This window comes from Physella acuta, unplaced genomic scaffold (assembly GCF_028476545.2).
Source record: "Physella acuta isolate Inbredline_101_S28 unplaced genomic scaffold, ASM2847654v3 ptg000919l, whole genome shotgun sequence".
In the NCBI taxonomy this organism is placed as follows: Eukaryota; Metazoa; Mollusca; class Gastropoda; family Physidae; genus Physella; species Physella acuta.
This window is the reverse complement of record NW_026732436.1, coordinates 31,936-49,893: the sequence shown is the minus strand read 5'-3', so window position 1 is coordinate 49,893 and position 17,958 is coordinate 31,936. Positions and strand designations below refer to the sequence as shown.

The following is a 17,958-nucleotide window of genomic DNA, read 5'->3' as shown; positions in this document are numbered from 1 at the left end:
AACAAAGAAGAGTAGTTAAAGAATGTTGTGATTAAGGCGTGTTTGTTCCTCTGGATGCGACATCAGATTTAACATCGCAAAAAGGACCGGCACAAAATGTTGAGAATCCCTGTTGGGGGGGGGGGGGGGCAAAAATCCGTCTGGCAATAACGGTAACGTCATTAACGTACGTCTGCATTGTACTATCTAACAAGCTGTTTATATTTTTTTATTTACATATGCTAACGATACATGTACTGAAGGCAACCGCACTGTAGTGTAGGTAGCGTGGCCGAGCGGTCTAAGGCGCTGGTTTAAGGCACCAGTCTCTTCGGGGGCGTGGGTTCGAATCCCACCGCTGCCACTATATTTTTAAAAGTTTGATGAGTATTTTATGGCTGTACAATTCAAAAACAGTGAACAAAAATACCTAATCAAATAAAAGGTACATGAAATAAAAAAAAAACCTTAATCAGATTAGCGTATCTCTAATGACTATACACTAGAACTTGGGCAACATTGATTTTTTTTTTTTAAATAGTCAAAATTAGAATTAAGTAAAGAACTACGCGAAACACCGCATCAATTTTTACGTTACCAAGTTAGAATTGTCTTTCTGTCTTTCATCAACTTTTGTTGTTGTGTTCATCTAAAATTTGCTGTTCGGGGTAGAGGTTCACCCCCCCCCCCATCCCCCCCCCCCCCCCGCCCCCCCAACCCATTTACGTTGTTCAAGCGTCCTTTAACACGCGTCTTTACATTTTGGTATCGTGGCATTTAGACGTGTTTTTACTGTCAAGTCCAGAATTATGTTACTGTGTATCTTTTTTTCCTAGTCTCTTACCACACTATTGTGCGCTGACGAAGACCTTGGGTCGAAACGTCCAATGTACCTGTCTTTGTGAGGGTACTGACACTACCCCTTTTTATTACTGTCAACTTGTATGTGACAATTGGACATGTTCGGGGTATTTGGTTTATGTTAATTTGTATGTGAGAATTTGACATGTTCGGGGTATTTGGTTTATGTTAATTTGTATGTGAGAATTTGACATGTTCGGGGTATTTGGTTTATGTTCATTTGTATGTGAGAATTTGACAGTTGAAAATCTAAATCCAACCTAGTAGGGCATATCTAGACAGCTGATGGTAACAGATGGCAGTATTTTCTACCGTAAACACCCTAATTGTTTGCGTGTCGTAACAATTTGGTACTGCAGGTCCCTAGTTACAAAATTTGCTATCTTGTTTCTCCACCCCCATTTTCCACCCCATCCCTACTTTCACCCCACCCCTGCCCCCACTTCCAACGTACTTTCGCCCCACCCCTATACCCACTTTCGCCCCACCCTTCCCTGAACAGCTGAAGTACAAACACCAAAACAGACAAAAACACAATCAAGGGAAGTAAGCAGGTCTTTTGAGACGAGTTCATTTTTCCTGAGTTGCGAAAGGTCAAGGGGATGAGTTGTGTACACTTCACACACGAGAAAAGTGGAGGGAAAAAATTTGAAATGTTAACTAAGGTATCAGCAAACAAAGTCTGTGGTCCCGGCGAATACAAAACTCAAATGATTACATTTCACAAGAGCGAGAAAAAAAATTATAGGCTGTCATTTTCTTCCATGAACAGTTCGTTATTTGCTACAACTGATAAGGTATTCTATGTTTTTGGGATTATACGTCACTTTCATTGGGTCGTGTTCGTTGTGGGGCGTGTTCGTTTGTGGGTCCAGAGTTTCTTCCAGGTATCTCTTCGGCGGGGCTCCGTCTCCCCCCCCCTCCCTCGAAGAAAGATCCCCCCCCCCAAACGAAATGGAATTTATATAGAAAAAATATACTTTTAAAAGTGTCCGCCCTCCCAGGAAATTTTAGCCCCCCCCCCCCCCCGAGAAAGTCTGGAAGAAACACTGCCTGGGTCGTGTTCGTTGTGGGTCATGTTCGTAGTGGGCAGTGTTCAATTAGTAAAGCAAAATGTAAACAAAAGTAAAACGTCTTAACTACAAGGCTTCAAAGCCACAAACAGACGATAAAATTCGACCACGGCCAAATCAAATATTCAAGGCCGGCCACTATCAGTTGACTGAGTACAAACCGGAATGGCCACCTATAACTATTCACGGGTAATTATAACTATTCCAGGGGATCTCTAGCAATTCATGGCAGCTACAACAATTCCAGCCATCTCTAAGTGTTGATGGTCAAACGACCAGTTAACGACCTCCCCCATCACGGAAATATCGCAGATCTCCGCTGACGTCTATGCCGCGAGAAGTGTTGTCTTTATGTCCGGCCTGTGGATCTGCGGCTCCCCCAGGGCCGAACGACGAAGGCGTCATAAATCCAACCAAGCGTGTCGTGATGGCCCTGCCCAGACGGCCCCAGCACTAAGCCACGGCCAGCGTCCAAACGTTGGCCATCAAATCTTTAACAACGGGATAATCGCGGTGATAGTCGAGGATAGTTTAGGACACGGAACCGCTCAAAGTGCTAAACAGGACATGGGGGACGTTTTATTTGGGTCATTCAAGGGTAGACTCAAGCAGAAGACATCACGTGATGGGTACAAACCAATCAAACGTGAGAAAAGCCCCCCTCCCTCACCCCCCCCCCCACACACACACACTGAGACTTCGGTAGCAGGACGATGATAGTACTTTTTGACACTAAAGAATGCGACTCAATGTTGCAGTTTTTTTTTTATCTGCCTTATTGTGTAAAAATATCCTCACGATAACAATAAGCAGCCCACCAAACTTTCTCCTCGATAACATCTTGCCAGAGAGGTGCGGACTACAGAAACTTTATTGAGAGCTGTGAACAGCTTTCACTAGACCCGGGAAGTTTAGAAAATGTCGCGAGAAGATTCTGATGCTGTTGCCGTGAAGGATGTGGTGATTGGAGGATGGGGGAGGGGTAGGTGGTGTGGGATGGGAAGGCTAGGGTACTTAGTTGGTGAAAATCTTTTATGGTGTCAATATAGGGGCGATAGCGAACTGATAGTTAGACAGGCAAGGGTGATGGCGAAATCACCCTTTGAACCCACCAAAAGGAATGTGATTAACCCTAGGGCCCACCAAAAGGAATGTGACTAGCCCCTGTAACCCCCCAAAAGGAATGTGACTAGCCCCTGTAACCCACCAAAAGGAATGTGACTAGCCCCTGTAACCCACCAAAAGGAATGTGACTAGCCCCTGTAACCCACCAAAAGGAATGTGACTAGCCCCTAGAACCCACCAAAAGGAATGTGACTAGCCCCTGTAACCCCCCAAAAGGAATGTGACTAGCCCCTGTAACCCACCAAAAGGAATGTGACTTGCCCCTATAACCCACAAAAAGTAATGTGACTAGCCCCCCCCCCCCCCCAACTAAACTGCGGCGCCTTCGCTCCCTTTGATCGCGGACATGTGCCTAGCATTAATTACAAGGGGAGCTAACTGTTTCTTTCCGGCACCAGCACACAATATTTCCCCTTTATTTGGGGCGGGGGGGGGGGGGGGGACGACGTACCGTGCCAGGCCCGGGTGGGGGGGGGGGGGGTTGACGAACCGAGGCATTGTGTGTGTGCGGGGGACGGGGCCTCAATTAGGCCGCGGGTATTACACTGGAGCTGACGGGAGCCTGTGTATCGCTTTAATGACTGGTAATAGAACCGTGTTTTTTTTTTCTAGCTCTGGTGAAACAAGTCAACGGCGAGAGGGGGGAGATCGTCGCCACGCTTGAATGGGGAGTCGCGATCTGAAGGTTGGCGCTGAATTAGGCGACGCTGAATGGGACCATTAAGGTGAACATGCCGTTGGTTTCAAACAGAATAGGCGCCTTCCTGATAGAGGGGTGGTGGCCCTGGTCTGGTGGCCCTGCTAGAGGTGTGGTGGCCCTGCTAAAGGTGTGGTGGCCCTGGTCTGGTGGCCCTGGTCTGGTGGCCCTGCTAGAGGTGTGGTGGCCCTGCTAAAGGTGTGGTGGCCCTGGTCTGGTGGCCCTGGTCTGGTGGCCCTGCTAGAGGTGTGGTGGCCCTGCTAAAGGTGTGGTGGCCCTGGTCTGGTGGCCCTGCTAGAGGTGTGGTGGCCCTGCTAGAGGTGTGGTGGCCCTGCTAGAGGTCTGGTGGCCCTGCTAGAGGTCTGGTGGCCCTGCTAGAGGTGTGGTGGCCCTGCTAGAGGTCTGGTGGCCCTGCTAGAGGTCTGGTGGCCCTGCTAGAGGTGTGGTGGCCCTGCTAGAGGTGTGGTGGCCCTGGTCTGGTGGCCCTGCTAGAGGTCTGGTGGCCCTGCTAGAGGTGTGGTGGCCCTGCTAGAGGTCTGGTGGCCCTGATAGAGGTCTGGTGACCCTGCTAGAGGTGTGGTGGCCCTGCTAGAGGTGTGGTGGCCCTGCTAGAGGTCTGGTGGCCCTGCTAGAGGTGTGGTGGCCCTGCTAGAGGTGTGGTGGCCCTGGTCTGGTGGCCCTGGTCTGGTGGCCCTGCTAGAGGTGTGGTGGCCCTGCTAGAGGTCTGGTGGCCCTGCTAGAGGTGTGGTGGCCCTGCTAGAGGTGTGGTGGCCCTGCTAGAGGTGTGGTGGCCCTGCTAGAGGTGTGGTGGCCCTGGTCTGGTGGCCCTGCTAGAGGTCTGGTGGCCCTGCTAGAGGTCTGGTGGCCCTGCTAGAGGGGTGGTGGACCTGCTAGAGGTCTGGTGGCCCTGCTAGAGGTCTGGTGGACCTGCTAGAGGTGTGGTGGCCCTGCTAGAGGTGTGGTGGCCCTGCTAGAGGTCTGGTGGCCCTGGTCTGGTGGCCCTGGTCTGGTGGCCCTGCTAGAGGTGTGGTGGCCCTGCTAGAGGTGTGGTAGCCCTGCTAGAGGTCTGGTGGCCCTGCTAGAGGTCTGGTGGCCCTGCTATGGGTGTGGTGGCCCTGCTATGGGTGTGGTGGCCCTGCTAGAGGGGTGGTGGCCCTACTAGAGGTCTGGTGGCCCTGCTAGAGGTCTGGTGGCCCTGCTAGAGGTCTGGTTGCCCTGCTAGAGGTCTGGTGGCCCTGATAGAGGGGTGGTGGCCCTGATAGAGGTCTGGTGGCCCTGCTATGGGTGTGGTGGCCATCTTCAACGTCTAGAGGTGTGGTGGCCCGGCTAGAGGTGTGGTGGCCCTGCTAGAGGTGTGGTGGCCCTGCTAGAGGTCTGGTGGCCCTGCTAGAGGTCTGGTGGCCCTGCTAGAGGTGTGGTGGCCCTGCTAGAGGTCTGGTGGCCCTGCTAGAGGTCTGGTGGCCCTGCTAGAGGTGTGGTGGCCCTGCTAGAGGTGTGGTGGCCCTGGTCTGGTGGCCCTGCTAGAGGTCTGGTGGCCCTGCTAGAGGTGTGGTGGCCCTGCTAGAGGTCTGGTGGCCCTGATAGAGGTCTGGTGACCCTGCTAGAGGTGTGGTGGCCCTGCTAGAGGTGTGGTGGCCCTGCTAGAGGTCTGGTCGCCCTGCTAGAGGTGTGGTGGCCCTGCTAGAGGTGTGGTGGCCCTGGTCTGGTGGCCCTGGTCTGGTGGCCCTGCTAGAGGTGTGGTGGCCCTGCTAGAGGTCTGGTGGCCCTGCTAGAGGTGTGGTGGCCCTGCTAGAGGTGTGGTGGCCCTGCTAGAGGTGTGGTGGCCCTGCTAGAGGTGTGGTGGCCCTGGTCTGGTGGCCCTGCTAGAGGTCTGGTGGCCCTGCTAGAGGTCTGGTGGCCCTGCTAGAGGGGTGGTGGACCTGCTAGAGGTCTGGTGGCCCTGCTAGAGGTCTGGTGGACCTGCTAGAGGTGTGGTGGCCCTGCTAGAGGTGTGGTGGCCCTGCTAGAGGTCTGGTGGCCCTGGTCTGGTGGCCCTGGTCTGGTGGCCCTGCTAGAGGTGTGGTGGCCCTGCTAGAGGTGTGGTAGCCCTGCTAGAGGTCTGGTGGCCCTGCTAGAGGTCTGGTGGCCCTGCTATGGGTGTGGTGGCCCTGCTATGGGTGTGGTGGCCCTGCTAGAGGGGTGGTGGCCCTACTAGAGGTCTGGTGGCCCTGCTAGAGGTCTGGTGGCCCTGCTAGAGGTCTGGTTGCCCTGCTAGAGGTCTGGTGGCCCTGATAGAGGGGTGGTGGCCCTGATAGAGGTCTGGTGGCCCTGCTATGGGTGTGGTGGCCATCTTCAACGTCTAGAGGTGTGGTGGCCCGGCTAGAGGTGTGGTGGCCCTGCTAGAGGTCTGGTGGCCCTGCTAGAAGGGTGGTGGCCCTGCTAGAGGGGTGGTGGCCCTGCTAGAGGTCTGGTGGCCCTGCTAGAGGTGTGGTGGCCCTGATAGAGGGGTGGTGGCCCTGATAGAGGTCTGGTGGCCCTGCTATGGGTGTGGTGGCCATCTTCAACGTCTTTTAAGCCAAAACAGTTACATTTTTAGTGGCCCAAACAGTGAAATATCTGATGGCCCTAACAGTGAAGTATCTGATGGCCCTAACAGTGAAATATCTGATGGCCCTAACAGTGAAATATCTGATGGCCCTAACAGTGAAATATCTGATGGACGTAACAGTGAAATATCTGATGGCCCTAACAGTGAAATATCTGATGGCCCTAACAGTGAAATATCTGATGGCCCTAACAGTGAAATATCTGATGGCCCTAACAGTGAAATATCTGACGGCCCTAACAGTGAAATATCTGATGGCCCTAACAGTGAAATATCTGATGGCCCTAACAGTGAAATATCTGATGGCCCTAACAGTGAAATATATGATGGCCCTAAAAGTGAAATATCTGATGGCCCTAACAGTGAAATGTTTGATGTTGAATTTCTTTACACACACACAAACACACAGTGTTACAGACCTACACATTTCTCATATTTTCCTGTGGACGTTTCCTAAACATAATCTACACGACTAGGAAAACGATATGGGGTAGGGTGGGGGGCAGAAGGGGGGTTTACTGCCCTGGGTTAAATAAACGGATACTTTTTGTCAGCCGCACCAATCTTATGGTTCAGAGTCGCACAATCATGTGGTGATGTCAATACAAATACCTGGTCCTAATTCAACGGTGGAACTAACATCGTTTGTTTCACGTGAACAAACAAAAAAACTATTTGAGTCTCGTTGAAAAATTACAAACAACCTACGCATACACTAAATACATCTGGCATTATTACAGCACGCACTGGCAAGATGTTTAATTAGAATGTAATTTATGTAACCGTTCCTGTCTACTGCCAGATTTGGTACATAATGGCTGGCATAAAACTGGGATTTCCGGTAAGCATTGATTAGATCGTTCTAGAATGTTGGAGAATTTGTTGACAAATGTATCTTGTATTTGATTTGGTTGTCTTTATACGGTGACGGCAACAAATCTTTTCGTTTCAATTAAAAAATTATTTTTTTTTAATTTACAAAAGTTTTCTAGATTAATGATCGGCCATTCTTTCCTGTTTTGGTTTCCTACTGCTGAAGAGCGACGCAAAATAAAGTATTGACGCTCATGTCGGTTTTTAAGTTTGAGACAAGCGCAGTTGGTTCGGGCCCAAATGGGATTGTTCGTTGGGTTTATGAATGACATGTACTGGTTGTGTTGTGTACCTTTTTGACGCCTGCGTCAATTGGCCAATTTACACCGGAACCACGTGGTCTCAGAGGCGTGGAGCCGTGCCCCCAGTAATTGGAAAGTCGTGTGTTGTGTGTTCGTGAGTCTGGGTGTTCAAAGGGCCGAGTTCAAAACACAGCGGCACCAGCGGCCGGCCGAGACGGGTGGAATCTACCATCAAAGTGGCCGCTCCGGTAGTCTGTTGACGTGTTTGTTGATGCTGGTCGCGGGGCCAAAGGTCACCGGGCTGGCCCATGTTTCGACTCGCCTAATTTAATTTGGTGGCAGTTTCATGTCTTTATTGGTATGCCCCTGCTCGCCTGAGTACCACGTCTGCCAGTAATCGGCCTTGAGTAATGTTTAGGTGTGGGTGTAGTTGGGGTTAATGACCTGCCGGACACTGTCCCGGGAGTCAAGCCTACAGTTCAACTCACTACCTTTGGTGCACACACATATGGTACGTTGATAAACAAAACTAACAATTAGAAAACACTGGCAAAAAGTTCCAGAACTAATAAGTCTTTACAGATACTGAGATACGAGCAAAGATACCTGGTAAACTAAACTGGTTGCTAGGTACAGAAACAACCGGAAGTTCAAGAATTTCATCTCCTAGATAATACCGAGACACTTAAAAAAACCTACAGAAGATCTATCCTCTATCAAAGTATCATAGTAAGGAAACTTAACCGGTATATTTAACATCTCAAGGAAACTAGCATCTTCTGTTTTGGTTTACGCATCACGTAACCATTAAAGTTGAATTATATTTAGATAATAGTTCCGCGTGGATAAAAAAAAAGTAGTTCCGTAAACAAGAGGAAAAAATAGTTAGACAATTTTTGTCGACGTGGACAATAAGCATGGTATGTGGTGTCACGCGAACAATATGTCCCGTATGTTTATGTGGACAAGGGGTGTGAATTAGTTTATGTGCTTTCATTCAAATGACAGGCCATGAGAATAGATTGCCGACACCGCAACCACTTCAGGTTTCGGCTGAAAGATGTTGAGGTGGGGCCGCGGTCCATTGTCGCGGTGGTGGGGGAATGGGTGTCTCTGCCATTGTGGCGACAGGGGCAGGCAGGCTGTAGAAAGACTTCTCACCGACCGCTCTATACTGAAAGTCGACGTTCCTTTCTTTGAGCGCGTGTGTGTTTGGGAAATGATTTATATGAAAAAACCTCCCCTGATCCTATCGCACGTCTTCTTTTATATGGTGTGCGTGTGTGTCTGTGTATATGTGTATATGTGCGTACCGCTATGTTTTTTTTTTTACTTCGCCACCGGCGACTGTTCGCCTGAAGCCAGTCGTGGCCAGGGACGGTAGGGTAGGAGCGCGGCTGTCCTTTAGCTGACACGCCTCAACGTTCCACAAAGGTGTCGCCTGGGATATTTTTTACAGGCTTGAAAAGTGAACTCGATCGGTTGACTTTTGACTGAGTGGGGACGGGTGGGGGCGGTGGGGGACGGGTGAAAGGTAAAAATGTTGTCTTCATTTGTTGGGAATAACAGCTACAGGTTATGGAAAGGCTGATTGTTTATGTCGGTATACAAGGGATGTACTATAGAACACAGATCTGTGTACAAATGTACTATAGAAGACAGATAGATCTTTGTACAGATGTACTATAGAAGACAGATCTTTGTACAAATATGCCATGGAGCATTGATATATCTTTTTTTTTACAGATGTACTATAGAGACAGATAGATATTTGTACAAGAGTACCATAGTAGAACACAGATAGATCTTTGTACAGATGTAAATAGAACATTGATATATCTTTGTAAAGATGTAAATAGAACATTGATATATCTTTGTACAGATGTATATAGAACATTGATATATCTTTGTACAGATGTATATAGAACATTGATATATCTTTGTACAGATGTATATAGAACATTGATATATCTTTGTACAGATGTATATAGAACATTGATATATCTTTGTACAGATGTAAATAGAACATTGATATATCTTTGTACAGATGTAAATAGAGCATTAATAAATCTCTGAAAGTGATAGGGTGCTGAACGTTAGCGCCCCATAAGAACTGCACCAACCTGGAGGTGGCAGAATGTAAAGGCAACTCTCCCTTTATTGGAGGTTTAAAAAGTTTATGGTTGAACATTTGCATTGAACGAACTAGAACACAGAGTTGAAGACACGCCTTGAGAACTAGGGGAGGTAAGTTTATGCGCTTGTCTCCTTTCAGTGAGGAGCCGATAGGTTTTGCTGCAATTTAATGTAGGTGTAGAGCAGTGGTTCCCAACCTTTTTCGAGTGGCGACCCCCTTTTATAAAAAGTAAGTGACCCGCGACCCCCATAGAATTAAAAAGCCGAAATTAGTAGGGAAATTAATAAGCACTAAAATAAGATTTTTTAGTAGACTTTCAATATGAACTACTCTCGATAACTGTTTTAATAGCATGAGTAAAATTGCATACTATTTACTAAACCTTCGTGGTTAAGTTTTGAATTTAAAAAAAAAATTATTATCGCCAACCTATGTCATTATAATTGTCTTAATTTTGTTTTTAATAGGAGAATAGTGTTGAAAATATATTCTCGAAAAGTCAATCAATTTTACTTTTGGGTATGAATGGTGAATACTACACCAAAATTGTGTCTGCAGTTTCTCATCTTACTCGGAATCATTCTGCAATTCAAAGAATTCATCTTGTAATTCATCGGGAATGCTGGCAACATCAAGGGAAGAAGAGAATGTGTAATGCGTAAATGCAGAATCTTCTTTTTCAGCTCAGAGAAATAGCGATGCAGTTCGTTTTCAAGAGATTCAAGATGCCCAGAAATCGCTTCTTTCAAAATTTTAATTATCTCACAATCAGATTCATCAACCACACCGCAGAGTTTCTCAAATTTACAATATTTTCAAGATTTATTTTCTTTACCGATTTTGCAGCTGTGATAAAAATGCCCCGAGATTATCATGGAAAGTTATAATATTCGTTCATTTTCCCTGAAGCTTCAGGTTAAGCTTATCTTGATGTTCGAACACATCTGCTAGGTATGATACTCTCTCCAACCACTCCGTCGTTTTAAGTATACCAAAAAGTCTTGTTTCCTTTGCACTCCCAAGAAAAATTTGATTTCAGATTTCAATTCAAAAACACAATTTACAACATTTTGTTTGACAGCCAGCGTACTGTAGTGTAGAAGAGCAGAACCTCGTGATCTATATTAACGTTTTTGCTCAGTTCTTTGAAGGCTCCAGATTTTATATATGTGACCTAGGCTAGTTGCATCTTTCCTGTTCGCAACGCCCAATGTGACCTTCCCCGAGTCTATCCTGCCCGACAACGCCAATTGTAACGAGTTGAACCACTCATGCTACACAACATCGACTACAGTAGAAAGACTCGAAGATGCAGGTTCGCTATTGATCCTTTTATTACATGAATCAAGAAATGCTTCAATATAACACAATGAATCAACAGAGATGTTTCACAATAATAGTCTGAATCAACTGACCCCCTAACAGTCCTCACTAGGCTTCATATAACTGAATCCACATGTCTATTGTCCTTCTTAACACAATATAACCAACTTGAGTATGTCACACAGACTGACTGATCTAAAGCAAGCGACGACGACGGAAGAGAACGAGTTCAGTCGTCCCCTCCTCCTATTTATGCCTTGTATCCGTACTCGTCTCCGTACTTGTATTCCTCCGTAATCGATACTTGTACTCGATGTCTCCGACCACTAGTTGCGTAGTTCTAACATACAGTCCGTGGAATAACATCTGCATCCCATCAATCAAAGTTGACAGGCCGTCTGAATCTCCTTGTACCGTTTCCCAAAATAGCACGCGTTGGCTTTGAGATTGTTATCAGCCCGACCCAATAAGCCACCTGTTGTGTTGCGTCAGACTGCAACACTGCGTCTCGGCTTCTCGTTCGTTATCAGATTTGTAACTAGTAGTTAGGCCCACCCTAGCTACATCCACCCCTGCCTTTTTTTGTGTGTTTTCAACCACAAACAACGCCTGGCAGGTGCACTCCTTCAAAGTCAATCGCATACTCGTAAAAAATTTTATTGTTCCACTCACTGTCTACGACGTCCCATTCGTATACGATTGACAGTTATACCTATTTCACATCTCAACTGTGTCTACATCGTCTTCCTGAGACACAAAACAGTTCTAGAATTCACATCCACCCTTTTCGTTTGGTGCCTTCACCAGTTCACTTTTACAGCTTTTTGAACAGTCTGTTCTCATACCAGCGCGACCATGAAAGACTTGATGGTTGCTGACAAAAAATTTCGTCTTCCTTCTGTTCCTCAAACTTCTCCGCGGACCACTTATCTGATGGTCTACTGTCTCTCTGCTTCTGGAAGGAACGGGATCCTCTTTGTTGCCGTTATCCTTCACTTGTGTATCGCGGTTGTTCTGATGATGGTGATATGGTTCCGGGATGGGTATGTGAATTTCCGTTATAGTTTCCGGTTCCCTAATTGTCTTGGATTTCCTTGTGTGTAACTGCTCTTCTTGCCTATTCCAATATTTCTTTAATTGAGCAATATTCGCCCACCGATCCGGTTTGGCGTGATCGATGGGTCTTATCTTAAAGGGGCCACCTGCTGCTTTAGGCATCTCCACGACTTGCCATATCTCCTGTCCCCAGAGATCGTGGATTTTGTTTCTGCCTAACGGGTGACTACGCAGTAATACCCTGTCATTCAGTTTGAGTGGCGGGTCCTTTGTCTGTACCGGCGGTTCCCTTCGCCGTGCTTCATGTTCTAGTCTTTCCTGTACTACCCTGTACATTTCTCTAATTCTTCTCATATGTTCATTCACATATTCCAGTGCGGTGTATGAGCCAGTCATACTCTCCCTTTTTCCTAAGAACAAATCAAGGGGGAGTCGAGCCTCCCGTCCGAACAGCAACATGTATGGCGTAAAGCCGGTTGTGGCATGGGGTGTGCAGTTGTATAGATATACCAACTCTGGGAGAAAATCAGGCCAACGTTTTTTCTGTTCAGGTTCTAGCGTACGCAGCAAATCATGCATGCTGCGGTTGAACCGTTCACACTGTCCGTTTCCTTTCGGATTAAATGTGGTTGTTCTAGATTTGTTAATCCCGTAGTGGCTGCACAGTTGGTTAATTACTTCTGACTCGAAAGCCCTTCCTTGGTCAGAATGTAATTGTCTTGGTATGCCATATTTGATGAACCAATGTTCTATTAAGACCTTCGCCACTGTTTTGGCAGTCTGATCTCGTGTGGGCACCGCCACAGTCCATTTGGTGAAAACATCAGTCATTACCAACACATGTTCCGTCCCATCCGATGATTGCTCCAACGACGTAAAGTCCATAGCCACAATCTCTAGTGGTTTTGTCGCTAGTAGGTGTCCTGATGGCTGTCTCATTTTGACAACTGGCATTTTCGCATGCTGACACCTCACACAAGCCTCACAATGGCGTTTGACCTCCATTTCCATATTGGGCCAGTAACACCTCCGTCGTAATATTTTGTGCGTCCTGTCCTGACCCTGGTGTCCTGCCCTGTCATGTGCCAACCTTAGCACTTCTTCTCTTAACTGTCCAGGCACCACCACCTGGTGTATTGTCCCATCAATTTGGTCATGAATTCTCCGCATGAGAACACCATCCTCTATACTGAGACGGTCCCACTGACTCAGTATTTTCTTTGTTTCTCGGCCAAATTGTTCTCTTTCCCTTCTTCCTGGGAATTTTTGTTCCTGGACGTATTTCAATAGCGGTTGTAAGCCACTATCCGTTCTCTGGGCATCTCTTATCTTTTAGTGATTAAGGCAATTAAAATCACTATTGTCCATATGTCCGGGTTCCGTGGATATGTGCTCCACCCCGGTCTGCCCGTTTTGCATCACTTGTACCCCATGAGGGATATCTGTTGACGCTCTGACCTCACATATTCCTGTCAGTGTTTCTTCCTCATCACCCGGTCTCTCGTAAGGATTCCTTGACAAGGCGTCCGCATTGCCATTGGACCGCCCCGGGCGATACTTAATCTCTAGGTCAAAGAGTGCCAATTCTGCTGCCCATCGCTGTTCGATGGATCCCAACTTTGCTGTCTTTAGGTGGCTCAAGGGGTTATTGTCAGTGTATACCACACATTTAGCACCTAATAGATAGTCCCTGAATTTCTCAGTCACAGCCCATTTTAATGTCAAAAGTTCTAGTTTCATGGCGCTGTAATTTGTCATGTTCCTCTCTGACCCCTTCAGAGCTCGACTTGCATACGCAATAACCCTGAACCCTTGCTTTTGTTGTTGTGATAGCACAGCTCCCAGACCTTTAGAGCTGGCGTCAATTTCTAGCCGAAATGGTTTGTCAAAGTCTGCGTATCCCAATATCGGCGCCTCTGTCAAAGCCTTTTTCAATAGCTTAAACGAGTTCAGGCATTCATCAGTCCATAATTCACCTATCAGTTGTGTTTTACCTTTCTTTTTCTCCTTACTGTGTTTCTTTGTCATTTTGTTTACCAAGTCATGCAATGGTGCGGCAATTTTTGCAAAACCCGGCACAAATTTTCTATAATAGGAAGCAAAGCCCAAGAATGACCTGACCTCTACCGTAGTTGTTGGTTGTTTCCATTCTTTAACAGCTGCAATTTTATCTGGGTCAGTGGCGATGCCATCCGACGAAATCACGTAACCCAAGAAATGTACCGATTTCAGACCAAAGCAGCATTTGTCTGGGTTCAGCTTTACTCCTATCTCCCTAAGACGGAGAAACACTTGTTCTAATCTTTTTAGATGGTCCTCCCAAGTTTTTGAGTAAACTAGAATATCATCCAAATACACCAACATTATTTGAAATAGAAAGTCACTCATAGCACTCTGCATTACTCGCTGGAATGTAGCAGGTGCATTAGTTAGACCAAACGGCATACGGGTCCACTCGTACAGTCCCAGTGGAGAAATAAATGCAGTTTTATGTTGATCGTTGGGGTGCATGGCCACTTGGTGGTAGCCACTAGCCAAATCCAAGGTAGAAAAAAATCTTGCTCCCCCCAACGCATCAAGACATTCATCAATACGAGGCAAGGGGAATGCATCCCTTCTTGTGATATTGTTCAATTTCCGGTAATCACAACACAGTCTTATCTCCCCTGACTTCTTTTTTACCACTACTATCGGTGCCGCATACGGGCTCGTACTGGTTGTAATAATTCCCTTTTTTAGTAGGTCATTTAGGTGTGCTTTCACCGCCGAGTAGTGACTCGGTGGTAATCTTCGATAAGGTTGCGCCACCGGCTTGTCTTGTAGTAAGGGTATCTGGTGTTTTATTACTTCCGTGTACCCCAAATCACCCTCATACGAGGCAAATATATCACTGTATTTATTCAGCAATTCATTTAGTTTTGGGTCCTCAGTTTCCGGGAATGTATATGATCGGCCATCCTCTTTCTTCACCTCGGCCGTCACATTAACCGACCTAATTGTTCCTTCATTACTGCTGGTATTGCTCAGTTCGATGCACTGTGCCGACCTTTGTACCTCGACGTTCTGTGGTACTCCTACCAGAGTATTAGGTGGTATAAAAATTTCCTCATCCAAAACATTTGCCACTAATCCTTGAACTAGTCCATTTTCCGCTGATGTGTATGTCCGCAGTAACACGACGCCTGCCCTCAGTGCGGCGCCACATGGTTCTATCATCACATCACCATTTACGCTTCTATCACCAATTTGTAATGTGATTGCCTTGACCGTGTTTGCCGGGACTGCTGTCCTTCCTCTGGTCTTGGCAAACCTGGCCAACTTGGATCCCCGACCTGGTGTGGTCGATCCGACAATATTTGTAAGAAATTCTGGCAACTGGCCAAGAATATTCATGCCCAACAGGCAAGGTATATTTGACACATTTGTCTCTAGGTTGTGTTTCGTAACGAACACCCCAACCTGCTTCAACCTATTTCCTGCCACCACGACATCCGCCAGAAAATAACCACAGTATGGAATGGTTAGTCCATTAGCTGCCGTCAGGCGCATGCATGTGTCAGACCTCAACCTATGGTCTTTTCCTTTCATCCATTTGGTGTAAAAATTTTCCGTGATCGTCGTCACCTGGGAGCCTGTATCCACAATTGCCTTCACCGCGATGTCCCCAATCGTAATCACCATTTCGGGACAGACTCCCATCATTTTGCTTCTTGGGCCATACCCTCGCCCCTCTGTAGCCTGGCCCTGCCTTACAGAGGACGACCGTTTCCCTGGCAGTACCGTGCCATATGTCCGGGTTGTGAACAAGACAAACAAATTGGTCGACCGTCGGCCGTCCATTGGAGTGATGGCTTGGCCGGACGCGGCCGTCCAACCCGTCCCTGTTTTGTCCCGTTCTTTTCCCGATTCTCAGCTGTTGACCTGCTTTCTAACCTCTCCAAACGTTGGTCAACCTTATCTAGGTGGGCCAACAGTTGAGCCATCATGGTCTCCATCGTGTCGGCTCCTGTGGGTGGGGATTGTCTCTGTTCAGGTACAGAAACTTTGTCCACCGAACAGTTCGATTGGTCCTCATCCTCGGACCTGCGGATCGCTGAGTTCCTGACCTGAAGGAAGGTCAACTGCGGTTCTTTGTGGACCTCCTCTTTCAACTCTCTTCTTAGGATCGGGGTTGCCAGCCCCTCAATGAAATGGTCCCTCAGTAGGCGTACATCAATGTCCGGTGTTTTGACCTTTACCGAATCAAAGGCACTGTTCATCCGGTGTGAGTACTCCATCACACTCTCCGCCAACCTCTGCCTTAAGCCTACGAACCCTGCTAGCAGTTGCGATCCCGACCGTCTCTCCCCAAAGGTCTCCATAATCAGATCCAGCACCTTATCCGGATCTGATTGGATGGTTTTATCGTGGCATTTGACCTCTGCCCTAACCGTCTCTCCTATGCTGCCCATCAGCAGTCTTAATCTTTCCTCTGGTGACATGCCTCTCGAGGCCCAGGCCGCTTTGACCTCTTCACTGAACCTGTTGGTTAAAGTGGGATCACCGTCCCCGTAAAATTTGTTAATGTGGGACTCTCTGGGTAGGACCACTATATGGGTCTGCTTCTCGTCCAGAGTAGACATTTTATTCCGTAAGTAAAACAAAAGAGTTCTTTCTTACCGTGTGTATATGAAAAAATTTTTCCTCGTTCCTCAATTTTCACAGTTCCTGAATGTCCGAATTCACATACACACAAAACACAGTTATGCACAAGGTTGACTATGGGTGCCTAAATCGGCAAGTCTAGTTGAATTCATCCTGCTCGACGACGCCAAATGTGACCTAGGCTAGTTGCATCTTTCCTGTTCGCAACGCCCAATGTGACCTTCCCCGAGTCTATCCTGCCCGACAACGCCAATTGTAACGAGTTGAACCACTCATGCTACACAACATCGACTACAGTAGAAAGACTCGAAGATGCAGGTTCGCTATTGATCCTTTTATTACATGAATCAAGAAATGCTTCAATATAACACAATGAATCAACAGAGATGTTTCACAATAATAGTCTGAATCAACTGACCCCCTAACAGTCCTCACTAGGCTTCATATAACTGAATCCACATGTCTATTGTCCTTCTTAACACAATATAACCAACTTGAGTATGTCACACAGACTGACTGATCTAAAGCAAGCGACGACGACGGAAGAGAACGAGTTCAGTCGTCCCCTCCTCCTATTTATGCCTTGTATCCGTACTCGTCTCCGTACTTGTATTCCTCCGTAATCGATACTTGTACTCGATGTCTCCGACCACTAGTTGCGTAGTTCTAACATACAGTCCGTGGAATAACATCTGCATCCCATCAATCAAAGTTGACAGGCCGTCTGAATCTCCTTGTACCGTTTCCCAAAATAGCACGCGTTGGCTTTGAGATTGTTATCAGCCCGACCCAATAAGCCACCTGTTGTGTTGCGTCAGACTGCAACACTGCGTCTCGGCTTCTCGTTCGTTATCAGATTTGTAACTAGTAGTTAGGCCCACCCTAGCTACATATAATTTACGACTTATACTAGCAATGGACTCTTGATGTCGATTGGTTAGGGCAGTGGTTAGGGAGCTAAATCTTTTCTGCTTTCTGAAAGCCCGATTTTGAGCTAAACATAGATGGCGCACCATCCGTACAAACCCCCACAGCCGTTCTAACCCATTTTAATCATCCAGTTTCAAAAAAGTTATTTATTTTCTCCATGCTATCTTTACAAAAGAGCAACTCTTCTTTGCTATCATCCGCATGAATATAGACACAGACCAGCAACTGCGCACACGAACTCACGTCTGTTGATTTATCAACTTGAAAAGCAAACAATGGTGAAAGCTTAATTTCAATATAAATGTACATTTACGTACATGCAGCGTTTGATGAGATTTGATTTTCTCCTATTGTTTTTTTATGCTTGCACTAATGCTGGTTAAAACTTCAAGTCTCTGGCGTTTGCAACTAGCTTCTTACCGACGAAAGAACTC

At 47.0% G+C, this 17,958-nt stretch overlaps 1 protein-coding gene and 1 non-coding gene across 4 annotated transcripts in view; one reads left to right on the top strand and one right to left on the bottom strand.

The window, feature by feature from the left end:
• Nucleotides 1–17,958, bottom strand: part of LOC131953398 (protein Wnt-16) — a gene marked incomplete at its 5' end in the record, with an annotated part of 52,448 nt that overhangs the window by 7,722 nt on the left and 26,768 nt on the right.
• Trnal-aag (transfer RNA leucine (anticodon AAG)) lies at nt 262–343 on the top strand. The gene has a single exon. It is a non-coding gene; the product is annotated as a tRNA-Leu (tRNA).